At 41.8% G+C, this 26,858-nt stretch overlaps 1 protein-coding gene across 2 annotated transcripts in view; it reads right to left on the bottom strand.

Moving 5' to 3' along the window:
- The window catches only part of ZNF407 (zinc finger protein 407), a 355,347-nt gene extending 329,710 nt beyond the window's left edge, over positions 1 to 25,637 (bottom strand). Inside the window, exon 1 of one of the 2 annotated variants that reach the window (XM_080381215.1) lies at positions 20,614 to 25,637. The gene's annotated coding sequence lies outside the window, so the exon portion shown is untranslated. The remainder of the gene's footprint in view (positions 1 to 20,613) is intronic. The other variant, XM_080381213.1, reaches the window with a different exon arrangement.
- Between the last annotated feature and the right edge of the window lie 1,221 nt (positions 25,638 to 26,858).

Below are 26,858 nucleotides of genomic sequence, written 5' to 3'. Positions count from 1 at the left end.
GACAATACAATTATTTCTTCAAATAGAACAAAGTTAACCTTTATTTTGAGGAGTATTTGATGCTATCCATTACAAACATGTATTTTTCCCTTGCAGCTCAAGAATGCTGGAACTTCAAGCTTTGCATTGTGAGCCTGTTCTTCATACAAAACCACTCATTTTTGTAAAGCACCAGAACCTCCTTGGGAGACTTCTGAACAAGCTATAGGCTTTCAAAGACTAAAGACTGAAATTTCCATATTGATGCTTCTACAATAGTTAAAGTAACAAAATAAAAAGCCCACTGATAAGCCATCACTTGTATAACCCTGAAAACAAGTTATCTACACCCATTAACTTCATTTTCTCGCAAACAGCCAAAAGAACTGTTAACAACATCACAGGAAAACGCATTCTGCCATACTACTAACATGCTTCTTGCTTCTGCTTCCAAACCACTGAAAGTCCTTCTGGATGGGCAGAAATTGCCAACATAAAGGAAGTTCTTACGAATTCCTGATAAAGAATATATTCTTTAATTCACACCAGAAAAATGGCAAGAAGAAGGGTAGGCTCCATAGCTCATCATCCACTCACTTGACAAAGAGCCAAATTCTGCTAAATGCAGCAGTGACCACTGATTTCTTCAGCTTTGAAGAGGAAGTCAAAACGGAAAGACATGGATGCACGCTCATTTCAAGTGCTGTCAGAATCAATAGGTACATCTGTCCAAGATAGTGAATAGGAGGAAATGCACTAGTATCTCCTAAAAATTGTTGAATAACCAATCCTCAATTTTTAAAAATTTAAAAACATCCATATATTTTGAATTGTAAGTTCAAGGAATTTTGACTATTTCCAGAGCTAGCCATACATATAATAGCAATAAAAATATTCAATAGAAACTTCTGAGGATCCAAGAAAGATCGTATTCATATTAGACTGTGACATTTATGATGAAAAGCACTGTTTAAGTATTCTCAAAACACTTTAGAGTTTATCAGGTCCATGAAATAAACTTTCAGGAAAGAAAATGTTCATTTTTCACATACAGTAATGAGTCCCACAGTTTGTGGGAATTCTCAGAATGACATGGTTTCATGCAAGAAGCAATTCTCACCAACTTCACCAATTAAAATAGCGAGAAGCAAAAAGTAAATGCAATTTGAATCTCTTTTCTGCCATAGGCTGTAATACGCTCTTATGTACAGTGGACCACACTGGAGCTCATCAGAAGTACACAGGGACTATCACTGACACCTGAAAAAAAATGTTGGAAGTCTTAACTTGTTCCTGCACTTTGGCAGCAAAAGATAAAACTAAGTTGAAACTGCTGCTACTTACAAACTGGCTCTCAGGAATTTTACCCTAGAAAACCAGTCCTAGAAGTCCTGACTCTTTTCTCCTTTAAAATATAAGGAGTATGAATTTCCTAAGTGGCTATTCTGGTGTTTAACACTTGCCAGGATTTACTAAATTTCCATTAACCTGTGTTCAAAATGAAACCTAAAAGACAAAAAAAGATGGCTTTGTTGGCCCCTTGTTTTAAACTACCATATCATACAAAAAGCAACAAGAGGCCTCCATCATCACAGCCTAGGATGCATTTGTCTACTGACACTGCTTGAGAAGGCTTAAAAGCCAACACAAACAGCTAGCTCTCTGCTGGCTGGGAATCAAGAACCCATTCTTTGAGTTACTTGAACCAAGATGCAGAAGGGAAGTAGAACTAGAAAAAACTGCAATATTTTTCTTGCAGGGAAGAAGGGGGGTAAAAAAAAAGAGATTTTTAATCATTGAAATATTCTCTTCATTTCTTATAAAATAAAAAAAATTAAAATAAGATATTGAGCATTTTTCAGATAATTATTACCCAGGTATTCACTGAGCCATAGCTCACTGAATATAAGAAAAGAACCTAACCTATATCATTTTAAATTGAAGGTAGGCTGCTAAGAGATGGAATGTATTTTATCCACAATTAATGCAAGTATGCCAAAAAATTACAGCTAAATGAAATAATTAAAGTTTTATTTAAAACAACAAGAACATACACATTAAGTGTAAAATCAGGACACCAAAACTCGAGAAAAGGCATTAAGGAGGGAAGATGGTAGGAAGTAGAAAGGGAAATTTAACATATTTTAAATACTAGTATTTTCTGAGTAATCATTTTAATTGCCTTGCCTGTAGCTCTTTAATGACATCCTACTAACGTAAATCAGGCCTACATGGTTTGGTTTACTGTATATATCACCATCTTTTAACTTACTGAGGCAAAGAATGCATGTAGTGGTGCGTGTACGTATGCACATGCTTCTCAGTGTTGCACATCCTGTTTTCCTCTTGTCAGCTGCCCATCCAAGCAGCTCAGCTGAAAGGAGTTGCACGAGTTTTTGGCTGAACAGGTAACATAAGCACTTAAGATTGTGCGGTGGGTTAACAAAGTTTCCAGAGAAAAGTACAAAGTGTACACATGCTTCTACAGAAAAGGAGAAATTAATAAAAATTAAAGTATTCTGATGACACCTGGTGGCCACTTCACACAAGGAAGTAATTGCATTTCATCTGAGAAAAGCAGATCAAACAGAAAAGTGTTACATGTTCTTTTGGTAAGCATATCAACAGAAATGACAGCTGATATTATTATCAATTAGAACATAATCTCATTGGAATATACATGTTTACGTGTCTGTGTATATCAAATTATTGTATTACTGGTATAGACATAATCAAAAATTTAACTATTAAAGACAAAACCTGTTTTTCTGCACAATGAAATAGAAGAAAGCACACTGGAGGTATTTCAGCTCAATCCTACAAGACGTATGAAATCAACTTTCTTTTCAGTTTTGATTTTCCAGCTGGGTTGCTAAAATAAAGCAGAGGGTGATGGTGGAGAAGCATCCTCCTGGTGATGGTGGAACGGGAAGGCTCCTTTGCACCAGGGTGCGTTCAGAAGGGCTCTGTGTGATAGATGCTGCCCCAAATCCCTGCCACAACATGTCAGCCCTCCAGCACACTTCAGCAAAGCCTAAGAACCAGCTTTCAGTTCTTTGCATCACCAGATCTCTAACAAACAGAAATGAATATCCATCACTAGAAATTAAAAAAAGAAAAACAGTACAAAAAGGCGGTATCTGTACACAGATCTCAGCTACAGAGGATAAAGGATAAACGCTTAATATGCAGCAATAAAGCTGCATGTCAAATCACACCTTCTTTCCTTAATGGTTTCTTTTCAGATGTGCAAGCAAATCACAACAGCGCTGCCATCTCCTCCACAACACGTAGGGGGATATTTTTCCCCAATAACCTTAGGTGATCATCACTATGACTTAAAACATGCATGGCTGTGCAAAGCTTGGCTTCCTTCATAATAACTGTTATTTGCTTTCAGGTAAGCAAACCCATGCTTCAGCTGAAGTCACAGAACACCCTTTAAAGCTACATACTTCTGCACTCTGAACAGTTCAGGGGGCTAGCATTGAATTTTATTCTAATTTCTATCAATATCCATGTCAACAGATGGAAACTAATAAAAGACAGCAATGGCATCGTGAGTCCAAGCACCAGCAATATGAGGGGTGATTTCTGTGGTGGCTGATACCACTCAAGAACTACTGTTACAGCACAACATAGACCTTCTTCCCTTCCCCATCCTCAAGCCCTTCACCACACCTAAGCCATGTAGCTACAAAAGGTGCCTTCACTCCAGCCAAAGACAGAAGAGAGGCTGAAGGCTGAGCAGGCTCCCACTTCTCCCCAGCAAAACACATTTTTGGTCAGCAGATGGACAGCGGAGGTGAATGAGGAAGGAGGCAGTGCTATAGCAAAGGGCTCTGTACACCTGGGAGAGAAGGACCAGAGCATGCCACAGCAGCATCTACTTTGTACCACAGCCTGTACAGTGAAACCACATCTCCCCAGAACGGGTCCTAGCCAGCCAGAATTCAAGAGGGGAAGGAACTGAGAAGGGACAGTCCCTTGCTGATACCACTATCACCTATAAAAACCCCATTTACCTCTTGTCCAAAGCATTCACAGTACTGATACTTCGGGAGCAAATACCATGAAGGTTTCAAATGCCACTGCTTATCAATAGCATCCACCTCCCCCCATGTCTATTTGTTTCAATGCAAAAAATGTTGTGCCTACCTAAATCAGTTCTTGAAATTCAGCTACCTTCCAGAACTAGCAATATGCTTAAGCATGTGCACAGTGTCAGCAGGATTCCTCTTAGGCTTGACATGAGACACCTGTCTTCAAGTGCACTCCCAAACAAGGACTCATCTGGCAATTACAATTTTCGTTTTTCCTGCAGGAATGGTTGCAGCAGTGCAACATCAGGAGCAGTTGTACTGTGGGGCTGACCACTCCCATAATACCAACAAAAATTATGCAGCTTCATTCTGTTATAGCTAAGCTTACTAGTTATATCTTGCTTACTAGTTTTCTGTTACTTGGGTATCTAGTGTGCAAAATCCTGTCATTATTTGGAAGCACACCGTGTAGCAGATACATAACGCTACAGTGTATTTCCTTCAGCTGTTGTTTATCACAAACTCAGATTTCTGGTCAGCACCCACACTATCAAACATCTCCCTGGCAAATACCAGCGACAGAGCCCAAGGTGAGGGGAGTCTCCTCCTCCCCTTGGAACCCAGCAGTCACACAGAGCCACTGCTAACCTGGCTGTTGGCTGGTGTGATCAGGGTGGCACCACAGCCCTCCTCGCCCTCCTCCTCCTCCTCCTCCGCAGGCAGGGAAGACATGTGCTGGCCAGCTTGGTGGCCCCAGGTGTTGCCTCCCGCTCCCCAAATCCCTCCTGGGCAGGGAGTGCAGCATGCCGCCAGACCCTTCCCAGATGCAGCTCCTGACATCTAAGAGGGTGGCAGCAGGACCACGTGGCACCTCCTCAGGTGAGGGGACCTCGGGATTTGGGTCAGGGCTGCAACTTGTGCTCGTGTCCTCTGTGTCTCCTCAATACATCACGCTCTCTTGGGAGCACGTTAGGAGAGTGTTATTGCTAAAAGTACTGCTAATTCCCTGAAAAGCACTGAGTTATAATCAATCCCACAAACTTTCCTGAGATCAATAGGTTTTAATGAACACAGAAAACATACTCAGTGGCAACCACGGGCAGGTACCCGGAGACCAAGCTAGAGTAAGAAATTACACCTGCTCCAATGCTTTCCTGGTGGAAAAATTGACATATTACTAAGTAGGCTGCTATTCAGCTCAAACACCCCGAGGATCTGAGGGACCGCAAGCTTACTCTTACGGGTGACCTGCATGGTGATTTCCCCACTCTGGACAGGACAGTTTTGGCACTGCACTCTCAGCTGACCAAGCAACCCAAATCACAGATGCAGCCCACTCTGATGGAGCAATGCGGGCATGGAAAGAGGACTGCAAGCCAAATGGGCTGCTTCCTACAGAAAAGGGTGCAAGCATAGCTTGTTTTACTCTCAGGTGGTAAAAAGATTTAGTGCTGTGTTTCAGTCATCGATAGTCATTTTCCTGGTATTCATCCTGGGAAAACACTTTTAACAAGTGCTACGGGACTTCTTTTCCTAGTTGTAATCATCAATGGAAAAGAGACAATGGTCTAAAATTAAAGCTTACAGATAACAGGAGCAAAAATGTTGTTTTATATCTTTTACAGTGAAACCTAATATTAAGTGTGCTGTGCCATCTTGTATTTTCCGGAAGACTCGAGCATTACATTCTATTTTTCCCAAGCACTATTATTCAGATTTTCACTTTCCAGTAAATTCCATCAGTATTTGATAATCAAATGCAACTTCTGTTTTGTCAGCTCTGCAGTCTTCCTTATTCTAAAGCACAAAATTCTTTTGCTTTTTATGTGAAGCAGGAAAGGAATTCACTTCTAACACAGGCCCTGTAATTCCATTTTGCAATTTAAAATATTGTTTTCTAGTATATGCACCATTTTTCCTGAATCCAATATCTGATATTATTTCTATAAACTAAACAATACAGAAGATTTTACTGGTTAAACCCCTGTAACAGCACAAATCACATATAAATATGCAAAGGTTCTTATTACAACCATTACACTATTCTCATCAAACTCATTCTGAGCTACTGTGCTAAGGAGATCTAAGTATTCTTAGATGTATGTACAATGGAAAAAGTAAATAAACAACCCTTTAATGGCTATGAATTCCTCAAAAAATCCTCTTCCTCCTCCAAATAATAGACCAATAGAATTGTTTAGGTTGGAAAAGACCCTTAGGATCATTGAGTTCAACCATTAACTGCCAAGTCCAGCACCAAGCTATGTCCCTAAGCACCACATCTTTTAAGTATCTCCAGGGATGGTGACTCAATCACCGCCCTGGGCAGCTTCTTCCAATGCTTGACAACCCTTTCAGTGAAGAAAGTTTTTCTAACTTGCAATATAAACCTCCCCTGGTACAACTTGAGGCCATTTCCTCTTGTCCTGTCACTAGTTACCTGGGAGAAGAGACTGACTGCCACCTGCCTACACCCTCCTTTCAGGCAGCTGTAGGCAGCAATAAGGTCCCCCCTGAGCCTCCCTTTCTCCAGGCTGAACAACTCCAGTTCCCTCAGCCGCTTCTCATAAGACTTGTGCTCCAGACCATTCACCAGCCTCATTGCCCTACCGTGGACACACTCCAGCCCCTCAGTGTCCCTCTTGCAGTGAGGGGCCCAGAACTGAACACAGGATACGAAGTGGAGCCTCACCAGTGCCCAGTACAGGGGGACGATCACTGCCCTTGCCCTGCTGGCCACACTGTTTTGGATACAAGCCAGGGTGCTATCGGCCACCTTGGCCACCCGGGCACTCTGCTGGCTCAATTCAGCTGGCTGTCAACTATCAACACCCCCAGGTCCTTTCCCCCCAGGCAGCTTTCCAGCCACCCTTCCCCAAGCCCATAGTGCTGTGCGGGGTTGCTGTGACCCAAGTGCAGGACCCAGCACTTCTTGTTGAACCTCACACAACTGGTCTTGGCCCATTGGTCCAGCCTGTCCAGATCCCTCTGCAGAGCCTTCACGCCCTCCAGCAGATCAGCACTCCTGCCCAACTTGGTGTCACCTGCAAACTTACTGAAGGTGCGTTCGATCCCCTCGTCCAGGTCATTGATAAAGATACTAGACACAACTGGCCCCAGTACTGAGCCCCGGTGAACACCACTTGTGACCAGCTGTCAGCTGGGTTTAACTCCATTCACCACCACTCTTTGGGCCCAGCCAGCCAGGCAGCCAGTTTTTTACCCAAACATTCTAATGCCACTATCTGTATTTTAAATTACTCAAATACCTACAAACATCTAAATCCAACTGAAGTCACTGGGAACAGGGCATTTGAAAGTCAAGATATTTCCTTAGGTGCTTAAAAAGGATTTGGAAAGTAATATCAGATATACAGATTTCACTATTTTATGCCCAAAATTTGTTATTCAGAATTGAATAAAATGACATAAAAACACATTTTTGTAGTTAAAATTAGGGGGTTTTATTTTGAAAGCTCAACAATTAAGAACAGTTAGCTCTATCAATAACACCTTCTCCAGAATGCTTCAAAAGGAAAATTAATTTATATTTGACTATTTTTAATAACTTGTAGATTTTAAAAGTGCTTAATTATAAATGAAAAAAGGGCTACAGAATAAAGGTAGCAAATGCACAAATTCAATGCCATTAAAAGGCAGACACATGAGATCTCATGTATCTTGTGCCATTTGTAAAAAGGTTGTTTTATTATCAGTGTAACTAATCACAATGAAGCCATCTCTTACAATCAAAGACATTATAATGAATTTTCTTTACAGCTACAGAGAAATGGGATTTGCTGTTCCATATCAAACCAGAACAGGCTGTATAAATTCTTCTTCATATTTATTGTTAAATGTAATTTTTATCTATAAAATCAGCCATGAAATATTAAAAACTGAAACAACAGAATTTATATCCTTTACTTAATTTGGTTTAAACGGTCTATTCACTAAAGAGGGGGGAAAAAAGGTTACATATGTATTATAGCACGCCCTCCCCTCTCCCCCCTAACTGTTTCCATTATAAAGCCCCTGGTTTTTGGAATTTATAACTTGGCTGTAAAAATTCACTTCATACTTAGAGTTGGTATACTTTTCCTTTTACAAAAAAAAAAAAATCTGTTCCAGGAGGATGGCAAGAAAGAATGTGAGAAAAGGAGAAAAGCAATCAAACTAAAAACTTAACATAGACACTTAATTCGGTAAACAAGGACCATGCACTGTAACTCAGATCCATCTTCCTCCCCAAGGAATGGGTGGGAGATAGTCAGCTGGCTGCACCGCAGCCCCGGGGCCGATGGGCATCAGGTACTGACCTCCAGCTGCTGCTGACCTGGGCCAAGTCCATGCTGGCCAACTGGGGAAGAAAACCTCCCTATCCTGCTGCTGTTTCCTGGAGTAATCGGTACAACTGGGAATTGGACGAACTGAAAATGAGTAACGGCAAAAAGCATTGAAATCACCTGCATCAGAGAAAAGACAAGACAAAAGAAACCAGCACATCTTAGAAATTAACAACAGACAAAACAACATGTAAAAAAGGGCTTCTCCCAATTAAAAGACCTAAGACTTGAGAGTTCAGGAACTGGAGACTGGACGACAGATAGTGAAATGAAAAATGCAACAGAAAGATAAAGGCAGCCAAAAAACCATCATAAGTTCACAGAAGCCAAAGGATTAAAGGTTATAAAAAGAGCTTTATTTAATACAGCATGGAAAACAATTTATACATAAAAAGGTAAATTCCAAAATGAAGCAAGAAATAAGGCAACAAGACAAGCAACCTATGACCTTAAGGTGCAGGCCACAACCTAGGCTACTGCCTACTACCAATATTTTATTTTCAGCTTTCCCCTAAAGCACAAAAAAAAGCACAAAAGCAAAATGTACCTTAATTTTCAGTGTGTCCATTTTATGGTCTGAAAACAAGAGAAAGAAGTCACAAGGGAGCAAAACCCTGCTTTGGTTCTCATAGTGCAGCTGGTGAGCTGGTGTGGGTGGCAGAAGCAACAACCAAGCTATATTGCATGGCTGCCTGCAGTCACTGTCTCAGGGGTGCAAGGGAAGCTGGCAAAGACCTGAAGTCCAGAGATGCTCACAGCTGCCCCAGGTGATACTGCACTCCTTCGTTTAGAGGAAACCACCATGGCTATGTGTTCAAACAGAGCCTTTATTTACTCTGTAACTATTCATCAGAAAAGGCGCTCTCAGCAATTCTTTAACTGCAGTCCATGAGGCCAACGTACATAGTTTGCAACCCATTCCCAGAACAATACAAATGAGTAGTGTTTACAAATTCATTCATTCTCTACAGTGATTCAGGTTTGGAAGTTGTCATTGTTGAAAAAACAGCCATGAAGATCTCTTGCTGAACTAAATTAATCTGGCATACACAGACAGCGGAGGATACTGATGAAATACACATAAACAAAAAACATGGTAGAAAGATATTCTACACACCCTCCTGCCACACACTCAAAAAAGGTATGTGAGCAAAAAGAACTACAAAGTACAAAAGTTAAGGATCTAGTAGATATTGATTTCATAATTATATCGATATCATAATTTGATTTGCAGCAGAGATGAACAGTGAGGAACAAGAGAAAGAATGAGGAAGGCAGTCCTCTATGAAAAACATATCCTTAAAACAACCATACTCAACATCAAAGGCTGCAACTGTAAAAGAAGTTACCAGTTTAGAAAATTTATGCCAGATCACAAACAGGAAAAAGATGAAGGGGAAGGGAAGGCTGAACCAGGCAACAAGTATGCTCTAAGGGTTTGGGTGGTCCCATGAAACAAAAATCTACACTCTATTCTCAAAACTCAACAGTTCAAAATCACTTAAGCCTGTATCTACCAAGGATGTCGGGCACTACTGAACTGCTCAAAGCCAGGCTTTAAAATGTCTGGATCAGAAAGTGAGATCTGGAGTCCTCGGTTAGGTACTGGTATCTCAGACACAATACACAGACAGGAGGAAAAACCACCAGCTCCTGCTCAACCCACGTGGGACAGCCTCCTCAGTTAAAGGAGAAAGACAAGCAAGCACAAGTCCCAGAAAAGTAGAGCTGCTACACCTAGCAACCTGGAGAAAAGAAAGACGATTCCGACTCCGCAGAGCTCCGACTGTACCATTTACCTCTCACAAATCTGAGAAGGCTTGTTCTTGCACCTACAGCATACCAGCTGTCCCAGCATCCTGAAGCAACCACCTAAGTGCCAGACCCACTGGAACCACTTGATAATGTCATGTCCCCTACTTCTGAAAACAGAGCAGAGCTTCAAGGCTGCATATCTCTTGCGGGGATTAGTAAATTTTCACAATTCAGTAAAATCCTCATTCACTCTAAGAATATTTTTATTTTTCATTTTTAAAAGTGCATACACAATAAGATTATTTCTATTTGAATTCACTATATTTATTAGAAATTATGGTTAAAATATATGAGTTACAAAAACACATACTGAACAAACATGAGCAAACATTTACTAGTTGTTCTAATGGAAGGACACAGAAGTATTCAAACAAGTATCTAAAAGCAAAACCTCAACAATATGGCATTTAATAATAAAGCATATTTTACAAAGTACTGAAATTTGAGGCAGTACTAGTTTTGAAAATGTGCCTTTAAATTACCCCTATTTGGAATGACCAGCATGACTGCATACATTTTTACATTGGCTTTATCCAGCCAGCTCACTAAATCATTAAAAATATACACAGCTGAGCTTCAGTTTGACCTGCAGTGACTCCTATATGTATTCTCAAAATTAACACAAGCACTGAATGCTACTAATCTTCAACTTGTAATAACTGATCAAAGAATACTGCCCTGTAATTCACTACAAGCTAAAATCATAGTGCTGAACTGTGCATTTTCAAACAAGTGGTTTATAGCTCTAGATTTAAAATGCAAAGTTTCCATTATATTTAATAATTAAAATGCATGCTGTGTTATGGTTACATTTGGTGACTGGATTAGTAGTACCCCAACCGAGTTAAACAATGCCTTTTTCCTATTAGAGTTCATATTACCATATTATCTATTTGTTTAAGAAAAGGGAGAAAAAAAGCACAGCAAGGAAGAAGGAATAAAAAAGAAATATGAATATCAAACATACAAGCCAGTGAGGACCAAGACAGTAAGAACACCTGGTATCAGCAAAATCTATGCTAACTGAAAGCAGAAAAACTGAAGTATCTGTGCATTTAAAGTATGAAAACTTTTTAAAGAAGTATATTCTCCCTTTGTCAGGTTCTCGTTCAGAGTCAAGGGTTTAAAGCTCAGTTTGTTTTCCTAGATACAGTCTCTACAAATTTAGGGAATACAGGCATCACTCTCAAAGAGCAGGCTCTCTCAGGCTGTCAACTTCTTAATCAAGGTCTGACTTCACTAGAAAGTGTGAAATTATGTAATTATTTATGCTTGGCAATTCTGGTGGTTTAGACAATTACAGCACTATGAACATCATCTTTTATAAAGCAAAATTCCTACTGCTATTTTATTTTACGGAATATACCATTCTTCTGTGCTTTCTAAGTGGTTTATTCAAACAAATTAAGTATTATGTTAAGTATTTCTCTCCTCCCAAAACAGATACCACTGAGCTTAGAAACATAACTTACAAGGATGAAAAATAATTGAAAAATAGAATCAAAATTAAACTATGGCCAAGGTGACATCAACTGAAGTTTTCTCAGCACTGTCAGTTAGATTTGGTGTCACACCAAACTCTGTAATTACCAGTCTAATGACCTTGGAGTAATATAATATTAGACCCCATAAAAAGACACACTCCTTACATTCCTGCACTTCCATGCAACATTTAAGTATGAACTTCAGAGATTAACTTTGTTTTCATTCCTAGTGTATTTTAATTATCTTGGCATCAGTAGCAGATTTGAAGACAGGCTTGTGTGCCTTAATGCTTGCCTACTGCATCTGTGGTAGCTGGAATGTATCAGCTCTGCCTGTATGCCACCTCCTCAGGTATCTATCACCCGATAGGTTATATACCCTTTGCATACAAAATACAAAGGTACCCATTCTCTGACAAAAAAACAGTTCATTCAGCACTGCACCTCAAAATACAATTTATTGCACACAGCAACACCGAAAATCATGATGATGTCAATGAAGAAAGAGAGAAGGCAACCTCCACATGCAAAGCTCAGCATGCTTCTTACCTAGAAACAGAAACTGAGCAGCCCGCACAGAGCTAGCAAAATGCATTGTCAGGTTTTCACTTGCCCTCTCCAAACAACCTCTACTGCACCTAATAACCTTGTGCCCTGGAAGGATTCTTGGGTTTTGAGAAAAGGAGCTCTTTATATCTCATCAGATGTCCAAGGACGCGCAAAAGGGACACCTCCAACATCAGACCTACATCAGCTTTCTCTTCAGTCTCTTCCTCTCCTTCCTTCCTCAAGTTGCCATCCCTATTGCAAACCCCTTGGGCAACACAAAGAAAATCAGACAGGCAACAGAGCCTACATACACCGTCTGCAGCTATCATCAAAGGCACACACAAAGAAGTAAAAGAAATACTTGTCAAGAATTTTCAAGCTACCCAGATTTAGAATGGCTCTCAAATTCACAAGTCAGTAGTTTTGACAATTAAAATCCAATCAGAAACAACAACAACAAAAGTATGCTTTTTCATACAGCTCACTGCAAAGTTCCTCGTACCAACAACACTGTATTACAAAACTTCTGCTCCTAAACCAACCTCTGTTTTGGGGGGTAAGGTTTGGAAAAAAAATATTAAAAATCTGATTTTATTTCTTTGGGTTTATATGCACAAATTATGAGATGGAGAGCTTGTGTCAGGTTCTGATTTTGATCATTTTGACACAAATTGCAAAAATTCTGTTAAACGAAATGGAGATATTCCAATTTATAGTCAGATAAACAACATCAAATCCTACTCCCAGGTTTTCTTTCCTTCCTGATTAAATTACATTAATGTACACTCAAAACAAAGCAACTACTGCTAGTCCTACTATTCTTTTTTTCAGCAGAATAACTTAACTGTTAGCGAAACACCACATAGACACATACATAAAGTCATAGGGGTTCTTTCATGTGTCTGCCATCTATCTGAAGCCTCACAGCAATGGGGCTTATAGAAACATTACAGTATGTGGGCACCAGCTTACCATCCTACATGTAGGACAGAAGAGAACCTGCTTCCTGTAAGGACCTATAGGCCGCTGGTTTTCCCTGAAATATTTCTTATTAATTTGGTAAGTGTATGAGATATTAAAACCACAACACTCTGTATTCTTACATGGAATGCACCAAGAAAAGATCCAAAAACTAAATATTGTGTCTTCTCATTGTTAAAAGGTTTGACATAGTATTTATTGCCATATTACCCCTAATTAGCTGTTTAAGCTTGTTAACAAAACCAGTTCATTTAAGGTAAACAGGAATTATCCTCCCATTGTATAGGTAAAACTTGTAAACAGGACAGCTCATAAATTCTATGATGAGAGTAACTAGGAAACTATTCATTAAGTCTTGGGTTATAAATTCAAAACATGAAGGATAACATGCTTAAAGAAGGTTTTATTTTTAAAAGCATTCATTAGGCTCTCATCTCCAAGCCTCAGACTTGTGAATAATTTAAAATGAAAATGCGAACAACAGGGAGAAAAGAAACAAATGCAATTCAAATCAGTCCATTGTTGTACAATAAAACTCAAAACAATAGCGAAGAAGTTGGCAGATTTTGAAGACAACATCCAGAAAACATTTTTATGTATAGTATCTTTGAACTTAGACATAATGCTAGCGCTGGATCCAATCCAAAAAAAATTAGCTCTGACTTACAACAATCAGGCTGTGCCCAGTAAAGGATACACATACTAAACTAGTAATTTCTAGTATTCATTGCACTTTATTCTGGAGCTGTCAAAACAAAAACAACAAAAAAAAAAAAAACACAAAAAAAACCCCACAAAAACCAACAAGCTGCAGCTTATTGATGCTTTTAGAATTTTTATTTTTCCATTTTGACTTTTCAGAAATGTAATCCTATTAACAATTTATATGGCATAGGTGAGCACCCTCTTTCCTTTAAAATGTAAGATAAATCTAGGTTTGCCTCACATGGGGACCATGACAAAAACAGCCTTTACTTCACCAGCACTGAAAAACAGCAAGTGAAGAAGACAAAAGTGAAAAATCGAACAAAAAAACAAAACACAAGGATCACTGCTGTCCTTGCTGCATATCCAGTGTCCCAAATCCAGTGTCAATACACCCCTGCAGAACGTGTGTTACACAGCAAGGAACTGGGAGAGAGCAACATTTTGCCTTTGTTGAATTTCTGGAGTTTGCTGTCCTTTTCCCAAGCATTGGAACAATCCAACTTTAACACAAGTCATGATTTCACTTAAACTTTCAGTTGAAGGCAAGCACACAACAGGCATTTCTTTCCCTCTGTTACAACAGACCACATGGAACTGCAAAATGCAGAAGTGCTTTATTTCTATGCCATGGTTCTTTGGAAGATGGGCATGTATGCTGAACATCACATTAATGTCTAGACGTGCTCCTCAGAAGCTTTGAGCTTACCGTCCATCCCCCACATACCAGGAAATACGACACCTTGAGCCACACAGAATTTCCTTTGTGAGTGCAGAATGTGAGCAGTAAACCTGGCAGTTCCAGCGAGCTCTGAGCATACAGCAGGCGTGAGATTCGGCTGCAGCACACACATTACAGCCAGTGAAGTGCTTTCCACAGCCACCAACCCCCCGAGGCAGTACAAGAGCAGCAAAACTGATGTTTCCTCATGTGAACTAGGTCACCCCGGTTCACGGTCCTCCCTCAAGCACGGAAGTGGGTGATGCCAATACGCTACATACCACTGGTACAGGTAAAGTAAGCAAGCCGCCTCCTGCTAATGCATGTCTTAAAACCAGCTCTGGGTGGACTCTCTCATATGTTTATAGCAAATGTTTCTAGCAAACGTGTTCTACTAACTTACCAAAACCACACAAACCATCCACCAACCCACCAAATTGGAAACAGGCACAGGCCACAAGCTCTTCCAGAGCAAGCCCAAGCTTGAAAACCTGCCCTATGAGAGAACTCACAGTACAGAAGTATAAAGCTATACCAGAGCTCTTAAGGCCATCCAAATGGCACCAGAACAGTCTGTTTCTGTCTTTGTTTAAATTAGAATTCTTGTCAGGACCTTCACGCTTGTCATGGTTTAACCCTGGCCAGTAACTAAGCCCCACACAGCCGCTCACTCACTCCCCCAACAGTGGGATAGGGGAGCGAACTGGAAGAGTGAAAGTGAGAAAACTCACTGCAAAAGCTGTGCATGCAAGTAAAGCAAAACAAGGAATTCACCCACCACTTCCCATCGGCAGGGAGGTGTTCAGCCACTCCAGGAAGGCAGGGCTCCATTACACGTAACGATTACTTGGGAAGACAAATGCTGTATCACCGAACATCCCCCCACCCCTTCTTCTTCCCCCAGCTTTATACTCAGTATGCCGTTCAATGGTATGGAATATCCTCCTGGATAGTTTGGATCAGCTGTCCTAGCTGTGTGTTGTCCCCCAGATTCCCACACCTTTCCATTCCTCCCACTGGCAGGGCACGAGAAACCAAGAAGTCCTTGACCTAATAAAAACATTCCCCAGCAACAACCAAACCCATCAGTGTGCTGTCAATATTGTTCTCACACCAAATCCAAAACACAGTGCTGCACCAGCTACTAAGAACAAAACCAACTATATCCCAGCCAAACCAGGACAACACTTTTCAAACTTTTTACTGGAATGTTTTCTACAGAAATATTTGTATACCACACAACTGTATGGATTCCATCATAAAAATATTACATGAAACAATGATTTTCTATAAAATGATGACTTAGTATTTGGGTGAGTTTTGTTATACCTTGTAATTGCAGTGAATTTTAACATTTATATGTATTTTTTACATCTTTGTACCTTTATTTCCAAGACTTTTGAAACACCAAAGATTGAGCTAAGGACAGCAAGAAACTTCAACTACAATGAGACAAATAAATACCAGACAGGAAAGCATCTATGCATGTTCGTAGCAAAACAGTAATCTATAGAGATACATACATCCCGATCTAGACACTGAAATATGCATACCCTAACTACTCTGAATGCCTCCTCCCTGGCTATGACGTGCCACACACACATACAACAGCTTGAATTTGTAGACTCAGGAGAGCAGAGGCATTTAAAATTTATGCCTGTACCACAAAGGACCAACAAAAACTAAGAACATTCACAGCCTCCCAGCCCAGTTAAATATAACCCACACTGTTATTGACAGTAGTTCAGTAGTAGGCCAGGCTACTCAGAAGAAAGGTCAGCCTGCTGTTTAACAAGCAAACAAACCAAAGCAAAGCAAAACATCAGCAATCAACAACTCTGTTAATGCAGGACTGGAAAGCAATCATGAGTCATGCAAACAAGCATTTTACTTTTGGATCACTATTGCCTGTTTCTAAATGGCACTCAGGTTATTTCTTTGCAAAGAAGCATGTGAATTGGCTAGCACTTACTGTAATTTTCCTTTTCATGTAGAGGAAAGAAAGCAACTAGACTTCTTTCTGCTCTAAAGCTATAGATTGCCGCTGGTTTAAGTTTGGGACACAACCTTCTTTCATCTTCACATGTTGAAGTACTGAAATTAAGTAAAATAAGAAAACTTCCACATATATTTAACATAAACGCCCAGAATGTGCTATAGACTCATTTGTAACTACAAACCCTTCACTGGCAGATGGCAGAAACAGGTTCACCAGAATTCATAGCTGCAAGGCAGGAAGGTGGGTATGGTTCTCCTGGAATTTTTGCAGGTAAAAAATTAGAGATTACAAGAACGTCTTTACATTTTTTGCTTCTTCAGTTTTTGTACACATAGGCTAATAAACACTTTGAGCTTATGTCTTAGTACAGGCCAAATGCCAGAAAAAAAAACCAAACTACCCAGTTTAGAAGAAAAGTCAGTATAGGTATATTTCATTTAAACTTTCATACATCTTTGTGTAACATCATAAGAATGTCCACTGCAAAGGCAGACAGGCCAAAGATTAAACCACTCTTATGTTATGGGGGAAATCTTACATTAACTTTGATACCTGGGCCAGGCAACATTTCAGTAGTTTGCAATGCCACCTCCCATGCAGCCCTACGCCTCATTCATTCATTCCAAGACATCCATGGTTAATCCTGTGCCTCTTACTAGCATTAAGCATCAGCAGTGAGACATATTGCCCATTTCCTACAAGCATTTGTGTCTACCAAGAACTGCTATCATTCGTTCTGCTCACTCAAGTTGCTTCCTGGGGAGAAGTAGCACTTCCATGCCTGTGCTGCTGCCAGCCAGGCACTGTATGCAGCCACACCTTGGGCAGCAGTGGCAGCACTGGGCAGCTGTGCTACTACAAGTTAGCAATGCCAACACAAAACAGTACCTTTCTGGAGTAGAAGAATAATCAAGAGTGCTCTGCTAGCCAACTACCATTAATCTGTCAAAATGAAAGTACCGTTTCTGTTTGACTCCTTATATAACACAGAGCATAAAGAACAGAGACCACTACATCTAGTATCCAGTTTTGTGAACAGAGCAGCTATTCTTTCCCCATCACCACAACCTTCGTTAAAAAAAAAAAAAAGTCACTGAAAGAATAGCAGCCACTACATCTGTTAAACCATGTCATCTTGCCTTATGCCCCGCCAAGCCCCTTTTTTTCGTTGTGCTTTCAGAAGAATAATCCATCCTCCAGGATGTGCAATCTAAAAAGTGAACATGGTGATTTTAACATGCACTGGAATACTGCAGCATTAATTTGCATTAATTAGACCAGGCATATCTTAAACCAATGTTTTTATTTGAGTGATGAGATCAGCCATCTACCACAGCCTTTTTGTTTCCCCAATAAAGAGAATATTTAAATTGTAAACCATCTTAGGAAATTTAGATGTAGGATCCACTCAACAATTCCTGTTCAACCACATTTCATATGCCAATCTGTCTGTAAATTTTAGCTCATGCACAAAACCACAATTCTGTATACATTCAAAGGATTTAAAAAAAAATATTAGGCAAAGCAAAGCTATAGTTTTCTTAATGTTGTGCACACTAACACAACAATGCTGTTCTTCATTACAGAAGGGCGGTTTTAATGGAGTATTGTGACTGTCATCTGCTTCACACACATTTTTTCTCCAAGTAATGTACTTCTATAAAAGGAGACAACGCAGCTTAAGCTTTAAAAAAGTTTCTAACAAAGAAAACTTTTGTGCAAGTAAATTAGAAATCTGTGATGCAGTTACTACACAATACTTCCTACAGAAGAATGATAGTAAAGGATTTAACTCAGGTCGTTTGAATTACATTTCCCAAAATCCTAATAAAACTGACATGTTTAAACATACTGAAAAAGTCACAGTCCATCACCATGCTGTCACATCAGTGCATTTGACTTTTTTTAAAATGTATGGATTATACAATTACTGCCAGGCTCCATATTTTATATATAAAAGCTACAATCTGATGCTGAAATAATTTATGAAATAAGGATGGAATGACTGTAATGTTACTTCTATGATGAATGTAACTTGCTGTGAATAGGCTAGGAGATTGCAAGGGAGACCAAACTGAAGCCTGTAATTGTCTTCATCTTTCATGAAGAGGTGTGACATGGGAAAAATATACATCCCAACATCCAAAGCTCCAGCCACATGCAAACATCTTGATTACGATGTTCTGATATAGGTATGGAAAAAGAAAATCTATAGTCTTCATAGGCCACACCTTTAGATTATTAAAGTAAGAATCACAGCAAATTACATCCGATGTTTAAATTAGTTAGTCTGCTATTGTTTTGCACCATCAGGAATTCACTCCTGCCACTGTTACCCTTGCACTTTTGTATTCTCATTATTTATTACTCCTTAGATGTTACCATCATGCTTAGTGTATGATACACGACAAAATCAAGGCCTTGCAAGTCTGCATCAGGACAACTACACAAAGAAGAAAAGAGGGCACAGAAAAACAAGAATTAAAACTGTAACTATATAAATTCTGACATCACCAATAGCTACAGAATACAGATCACAAACTAAATGCTTTTCCCTCTTCTTTCTCCTTAACTAACACATTTAAGATGACAATTTAGTTCACAGGTCACATTATTTCAATGAGCAACAGCAAACTTGTCATAACAAGTCATACGAAACAAGATGATAACTTATCCCTCAAAGGCCACCTGAAAGAGTTATTTTGGTTTAATGATCTTTTCCACTGAAGATGCACACCTCTTGAAAAAAGTATTTTTAAATTGCTACACTATTTATAGGAGCTCGCTTTCCTCACTGCAACCTGGCAGGTCCCCCAAAATTCTGCTAAATCCCTGGAGACCACAAAACCACGCTGAAAATCACAAGATCGTGAGAGTGCACAAGTTGATGGTAACTCGGAGACGGCTATGTTCAGTGATTGAAGCAAAGGGCAAACGGCTACAATTGTTTCTTTACTTGTAAGAACTGGTTACAAAGGAGCTGCGGTCACACGCCTTGTCAGTGACAACGGCACAACTTCTCAAGCCCATCCACACTTACGCTAGTGACCTTCGGCAAAGGAGGGGAAAGTATGAAAAAGTGGCTTTTGAGCAGCAGAAAGCATTGAGGGCAGAACTGAATCACGCCGAAAGTTACGTATTCCGGGCCGCCCGGGGCCAGACCGAGCCCCGGCCCCGCGGGTACGGCACCGTCACACGACGGCGCCCCCGCCCCAGCTCGCCACCGCCCCCCCCCCCCCCCCCACCCCCCCGCTGCGCCTGCGCACATGCCGCAGTGGCGGCAGATCACGCACGCGCACGACTGCCGCGGCGCAGCGGTTAAGGGGCGCTGCCCGGTGCCGTCCCCGCGGGGCTCCGGTTGACCAGACCACTCTCCCCCGCCGCCGTCCCCTCATTGTCCCACCCGCTGAGGGAGGTGCGGGCGGCGGGCGGCGGGCGCCGCAGCCAGCCCCGCCCGGGCTCCCGCAGCGCATGCGCAGCGGCCCCGGCGAGCCCCGCTGGCGCGGGGGTGCCCACAGCACGCGCCAGCCGGAGCCGCAGCCGGCCGCTGTAGCGCGCCCGCGCCCCGCCCGGCCCGGCTCCCCCGGCCCGTCCCGCCGCTCTCCGCTCCTCCTTCCCCCCCCACCCACCCCCCCGGCCGCCTCCGGGAGAAACGGAAGGGAACAGCTGCGGCCCGGCCGGCTGAGGCAGCCAATGGGCGCGCGGGGCGTTCTTCCCGCCCTGGGCGCCCCGGCCACTCGGCGGGCAGCGGGGGAGGAACAAGGGACGGGATTGGCTCGGCGGAGCGCCGCTGGCCGCCCGCCCACCACGACCAAAAAAACGACGGTAGCACAGAGGCCCAAAAAGCCCGAGGGGAGCCGCCGGCCCGGCCGCCGGCGATCCGCGGCCCCGCGGCCCCAAAAGCCTCCCCCGCCAGGGCCCGAAGCGGCAGCCTGCCCCGCGCCGCTGAGAGCGGGGGCGAAGCGGCCGCGGCCCGTGCGGCAATGCTTACCGCGCGGGGGGAGCCGTCCGCCTCCGCTTGTGATGATCTTGGTCACAAGTGGCGCGCCGTAGATTTCGCCGTTTTGCGTCACGCCCGGCGCGGGGAGGGGGGCGGGCGAGGCCCCCTCACGTGACGCGACGCCGGGGCGGGAGCCGGTGAGGCGCTGCTGGAGCGCCCAGCCTCGCGTGCCGCCGCCGGCGCGAGGGGCAGCGCCCAACGGCCGCCGCGCGGGGCGGGCGTGCGCGCGCACGCGGCCGCCATTTTCCCGTGTCCGGGCCTGGCGGCGGCGCCAAAAACCCTGGCACCTCCGGGAGCACCTGTGCCCCGCTGCCGCCCGGTTCTTTCTTCGGGAGGGGCCCAGGGGACGGGCTTTGTGGTGATGAGGGGAGCCTGGAGCCCCGCGGGGTTACCCGGGGTTGGCGCTGACCCTCCCGGCTGAGGGTGAGGGGGCCGGTAAGGCCACAGCTCCGCGTCCCGGGCGGAGCAAGGGCAGCGGTGCTGGCAGGAGCATACACATGCAGTGTTCGATGTGCTCCAATTGCACCTGCCAAAGCCTCTGCCACGGTAGTTCCTGGTGCTGGGTTGCACTATTATAACTCGTGCCATGCAGGGGTGTACGTAAAATAAACTTGTGTTTTACAGTCCTGCTCGGCACGGGCAGTGTAGTGAGAATAGGCTCTAACTCACGGGATAGGTGTTTTGAAGGAGTGTGAAAGAAAGTGGGTGAGGTGAGACCCTGCACAGCACTTCACTAAGGCTGTCATTCGAAGGTGATACAAACTTTCCGAGCTGTGCTTAAAATACTCTTCAGACCATGCAGTTTGGAAGGGAGACTGCTGAACCATGCGAGGGGAGCCACTTTGTAAAACATCTTGTGTGTTACCTTGTGAAGAAACCACAAGTAAAAAAACACTTCCATGTTCTTTCCCCCTTTCTTGAGCTAAATCACATAATTACTATAATACCAGAGGCATAATCTAAAGTCCTTTGACATCTGTGGTGATTGTTAAAATGCAGGTTTACCATATATGTTCTGATTGCACAGTAATTTTTTAGTACACAGTATCTTAATTAAACAACATTTAGCATTCTTCAAGGCTGCTGTGTGGAGATGTTGGAAGAACACCTCATTGTGATTATCTTTGGAGTTCACTGACTGTTTTCCAGTCATACAATGTATATGAGGCAGTGTCAGGCTTCCTAATTACGCCCAACAACTTATGGTTTCATTTAGTCAATTAGTCATTGGCTAGTCTGTTAGCCTTATGTGGGAAAATCACTTTGGGGGCGAATTAGAGAAAACTGGGACATAATAGAAGCATAGTGTTACAGAAAGCTTTTTAGGGTAAAATACAGCTATCACCTTCACAGTGACTGACGTGCACAGAATCTGCCACGGCTCCCTAAGCAACACCCCCTGCCATCTCAGCACCTGCTGGTAGGAGTAACAGAGGGTGGAGCGGAGTGGAGACCCCACAGCCAGGCTCCGTTTTGCTCCCTGCAGGAATGGGAACTTGATGGTACCACACAGCTGGTAAGCCGCATAGCAGTTGTCACATGAAGAACATATGAGAAGATTGCTGCTGAGCCAAGCATTGTGGTGAAATTACTTCCCTCAGATTAAATAATCTCATAATAATACTGATGCACAACTCCATCCCAAAGTTACCTGCCTCCAAGGTGCTACTACACGTCACTGGGCACATGATACCAATCAGTAACAAAAATTGGTATGACTAGAGTCACCCAAGCTCCACCTAAATGCAGAGAAAACGGACTGCTCCTGGACTGAAATAAGTCCAAAGTGGTGGGGGGTAGGGGCAGGACTGTTATCTAAACTCCCGAGTTACCACACACAGATTTAGTGTATATGTGTGCATGAAGTTAGGTCAAGCTGACTCACTCTCTAAAGCTGTTATGAAGGGACTTCCAATCAAGGGAGTCAGCCTGGGAAGGATGAGTGACAAAGAACTGATGATGAAAAGAACACCGTTATCTAAGAAAGGAGTATTCAAGGGAGGAATTTCTGGCTGCAAGAGAAGACAAGCTGATAAGGTGGTGTAATTCCCATACATCAACAGAAAATTGAAATTAGGACAAATTGTGGTAGTGGGAGATCACAACCTCCAACTCAAATAGCCCCTCAAAAGAGGGCAAACCCCCACTTGGGGAGCATGTGTCCTTAGTGAAAAACTTCAGCAGTGCTATCTGAGGGCGCGTGCTCATTTACATTGGAAGCCAGAAACTGGTAACCTCTCCTGTGTATGATAAATGTGCAGTGTACTGTAAAGTATAAAAAGTGGACAACTGAGGGGAGAAGTTAGGGGAGACTCCATCGTAACTCCTGGGATCAGTGGAGGGGCTGAACCTGCCTTCTCCCCCACAGGGACACCTGTTGGGTGAGAACTTTATTCTGTGACTAATCCACGCTAGCTGTTACTAAGTGTAAGTTTGCTTTGCAATCAGTGTATTACCACTGGCAATCTTTGAACCTTACTCTGTCGCAAACCTGTATTTTGTATAATAAAACTCTTCAGCATTTTGTATAAGTCTCAGGAGATTTGAGTAGTTGTGATAAGGGATGTGACTCAGTGACGCTGTCAGCGGGGGTCCCTGGATCGGTCAGTGGAATCGCCCTCCGACACAGTGGGCTGTCAAAACGCACGTAGCGGACAGGCTGGTCAGACACGGGGGTCTCCTCTTTCTTGGTAAACTGACAGGCTGGTCAAATATAAAATGACACCTTATGACACCAAGTTGCGGATGCTGAAGTGGGTTGTAAAGACTAAGAATGTTTTGAGGGTGGAGCAGTCACTACAGCCTGAGCCATTCATTGAATGAAAATGGAGAACTCAGATGAACCAGACTAGAGTATTGGTAAAGACTGACATGAATGAACAATGTTTAAAACATATAAATGTTAGTAGATAAAGTACCACAGAACATAGGTAGGAGAAGAATATCTCTGTCTAGTACCTAAGGGTACTGGACATATTTCAATTGTTCTCTGTATAATAACAAATCTACACAGAGGAAGACTCCTTAATTTGTAGTAAAGATATCTTCACTTTTATATATGTTTACCTTTATAAGGACATTGAAGAACTTTAATAGCATATTGAAAGTCTACAGAAACCATTGGCAGTTTTAAGAACAATCTGATTAAGAACAATCTAATTGTTCTTGGTATTTTTCAGCATGGGAATATAGGTAAAAAAACCTTTTGATGCCTCTCAAGCTCGGTTTCTCTGAGGTTTACAAATGCCTTTCATTTGCCTAAAAATTTTTGTAATTGGGGCCTCAAGTACCACCTGTATTTGAATATTTGTAGTATCCAAGTTAGCATGCCTGGCCCATCAGTTATTTCATCATCTGCTAACTGGGGGGGTAAACATACTGAGGGAGAAGGCATGATCATGACAGCCTGGGTTTTGTGAATTGAAATATTTCTAACACAAAATGGTGAGGCAACATTTTTTAGGAATAGCCTGAAGAGGGAGCCATTGGTATAGGAGAAGCAACAACTGAGGCAGAATCGCCATTAATAGGAGAAAATGTATCTGTAACAAAAATAAATTTTGTAATTTAGCTGTATTTATTAAATGTTTACAGACATACCTACATTTGGTTTTCTGGTTTAGGTAATAATTCTAAAGTCATGCTGAAAAGTTAAATACTTGTTCTTTGTTCTGAAATATTTATACTGATCAAAATATATTAAAATGCAAACTAAATCAATGTTTAATTAGTAAAGCATTAATTAGTTAATAGAATCATTTGTAAAGGGATTGTAAATATGTAATATTTTTATTTTCTAACAGAATATGACATTGGGAATGATTCTGCAGTTGCTTCCACACCAAGATACTGATTTTACTAGAAATGTTGCTCATTTAAAGAGTAGTACCAGCTCTTTACTTAACTGTGTAACTTAAAACTCTGCCTACCTTTCCTAATTAATATTCCATGTTTGTTCACAGGTTTGTGATCATTATTACCAGAAATCAGTCATTTTGCAGGACAAGGGCAGTCACGATAGTCATACTTGCCAACTCTGAATTGCAGGTTTTATTGCACATTAAATTTGTTGAGAAAAATAACCCCATGACTTGCCGATGGTCATGTAGGTAATGTCTCTCACAGGCCCTCCAAAGGGCACTGCATAGCGTCTATAGGATAGTTAAGTAGTCAGCAGTATTGTCCATAGGAGTTTCTTAACTGCCATTATTTTTTCCCAGAGTAGCAAGCTTTTGAAGAAAAGCAGCATATATCTTTATTCTGACAATGCAACTACACCCATAAGAAAACATGAAACAGAATAATTAGGATATAAACACTGAGAACTTTTTTAATATCAATTACCCACGCATATATACAGACATATACCTTCCCATTTTAGTGCAAAATATTTTTTCCCCATTGAAAAGACAATTAACCTTTGAAAAGACTAATCAAGTGGTGGCTTTTCTTTCCATTGAAAAGTGGGACTAAATGTTTTCCTCTCTCTTTAAAAAAAAAAAATGCAGTGCATTAATTATTGGGTGAAATATGTGGTGTATATTGGTGACTCAACAAAAGGGCCTCACTCTTCCCTCCTGGTTCCTGTAAGCGAACACTCTAATAAGTTAATGAGTTAAATGTATGCATTCTTAGATAATCAAACTGAAGGACATGCTAGTCTGAACCACCTACTACTGTGTCACACAAAAAAATCACAGATAGGCCTTGAAAAGTAGAACACTGTTCTCAGGGGCTTTTTTTTTAGGTGCTTGGGCAATGACTGCTGGAAGTGTGGAGGTCTGTGATTTAGGGAGCAAAATGCAATATCCCAGTTTGATCTGCTCGTGCATACCAATGAAACTGATGCAATCTGCCACAGCCTTGTGATCCCGCTCCCTCGTGTACCACCAGCACACCGCTGGTGTGAGTCATGGCTGAGCCGATTCTGGCACTGCCTCGGCAGAAAGGCAACCTGGGGAAAAAAACGGGTGGCTTTGTGGCTGGTGGGGCAGACTCACAAGGGCCACAAAGCCACCAGCATCATTAAGAGTACTGTTTATAGCAGTTAAGTTTATGTGTAGAAGTATTTGAAAAAAATGAGGTAATGCCTCAAGTTCCACCCCTTATCATAAAGCTAATGCTTAGTCGTGAATTCTAACAAAAGAGGGTAGCAGTGCCCGCAAAACCTTTCCTTTGACCCACCAGACACACCACCAGGGCCTGCTCTTCCCAGTAATACCACAAGCTTTCTATTCAGCTCTTGAAGAAATGAAACAACTGGCATTGTTCCACCTTGGTGGATCATGCCAGCCTCTCTTCCAAATGCAAGGAACACAATGTGTGCCTTAGCAGAATTAAAGCCTTAACATTTATCCTTTCTGCTTTTATATTTGGATATCTGAAGACATAATTGTAGCTAAATAAAACATTTCCTATTTCAAAGCAAAGCCAATATTTATGTGGACTTCTCAAGGTCTTTTTTTTTTTCCTAGCAAAATTATGATCTGATGTTATGAGGCTTGGACTGACAACTTACGAAGTTACCAGTGGTGTGTAATTATCTTTGAAGTGCTGATCCTGCAAATGGCCACACAACAAATCCCTGAAGCCTGCAATACAGAAGCACAGGAGCCATGAATATCTACATGTGCACTCAGAGGTGTCTTCACAGAGGCGCTTGAGGAGTCAGACATGATTTTAATTAGATACTGAATAAACTTGAGTTATGTTTCTCTAAAGCCAAGTTACAGTATAGCTGAGAAATGGTAAGAGAAGTGTGTAACAACTGAGATGTAAAAGTCCAGATCAGTAGTCAACTGGCTATCTACTCAGTATCACAGTAGTCAATACCCCCAAAATAAATAGTAATAAATGGCCATATAAAGCAATTGTATACAAGCACAAACAATTAAAATGTTTTGTGTACACAATGCAAAACATGCAAATGAGTGACATCACTTATGTTTCTGTGCATACGGTTTTCTAGGTAAAAACATCAAAGTGTACCAATAAATCAGATCTCATCTTTTCTTTTTTTTTTTTCCCTTGTTGCCAAATATTGAGGTTACTTGAATCAGACAACTGGATTTTTGACCCGTGGACTGTGTCTTTTAAGTCTTCAGGCTGTTCTGTTATGAAAATCCCATTTAAAGATAGACCACTACCTAGAGAGAACTGCAGGGAAAGATCAGTTTATCTTTCCTGGGCCCAACAAGTGTCTGCACTTTATAGTGGCAACTTGGCAAAGGCACTAC

This window comes from Falco punctatus (genome assembly GCF_963210335.1).
Source record: "Falco punctatus genome assembly, chromosome: 3".
NCBI lineage: Eukaryota > Metazoa > Chordata > Aves > Falconiformes > Falconidae > Falco > Falco punctatus.
Note: the sequence above shows the minus strand (reverse complement) of the source record. Positions and strands in the feature narration are given on the sequence as shown.